Consider the following 909-nt stretch of genomic DNA (forward strand, 5'->3'; position numbering starts at 1 on the left):
TTTTATCATTTTAGTTCTTACATTTAGGCTTTTGAGTCCTTTTGAGTTAATTTTTTAAATTGTATGAAGTAGTAATCCTACTTTATTCATTGTTGGTATCTAGTTGTTCCTGTACAATTTGTTATGAAGATTCCTCTTTACCCATTGAATTGTCTTGGCACCCTAAATGAAAATCAATTGACTATAAATGTGAAGGTTTATATCTGGATTCTCAATTCTATTTCACTGTTCCAGATTATATTTTAAGTTTTTTTAAGGCAGAGGCTATGCTTTATTTATTTTCATATTTCTAACATCTGTTAGAGTCTGGGTAAATATAGGTAAACCTAAATAATGTCTGTTGATCTAAAATCAGAAGTGCTTATCTGGCTTCTGGTGAAGGATGAGAAGCAGAGAGATGCTGCTGCTGCCACAGCTGAGCATCAGCTGCTCGAAATGCAGCAGCACAGTATATGTGGCAAATGTGAGGCAGTATGACAAGTTAGCTTGACATTCTCAGGTCAGGTGAGAGTTTGGCAGGGGACAAAAGGGCAGTGCTGGGCTGTTTTCTTCCTGTGTGGGTGGTGGTTGTGAGAGAGGGTAGACATAAGAAGGTTCATCCATGAGAGGATGGAGAGATGTGTGTATGTGTGTACTCAAATGGAGAGTGTGTACAGGGAAATATTACTCTCTGTAATCTGAGAGAGCCAAGGGGGGTGTAAGTGACAACTGTTTTTCCTACAGTGATTTCTACCTGTTGTTGCTAAACAATTGCTGTGAACATTCATGGAACAGACACAACAGGCCAAGCTGTGGCTAAACACAATAAGAGAGCTCCCACAAACAGGTGAGGACCACTTTGTTGGGAAGAACTTATAGTGTAAGAATACCTAACATTTCTATTACATTCCTAAGTTTCTGTCAGGTTTT

The sequence above is a fragment of the Pteropus medius genome, unplaced genomic scaffold, assembly GCF_902729225.1.
Source record: "Pteropus medius unplaced genomic scaffold, Ma_sr-lr_union100, whole genome shotgun sequence".
Classification (NCBI taxonomy): Eukaryota; Metazoa; Chordata; class Mammalia; order Chiroptera; family Pteropodidae; genus Pteropus; species Pteropus medius.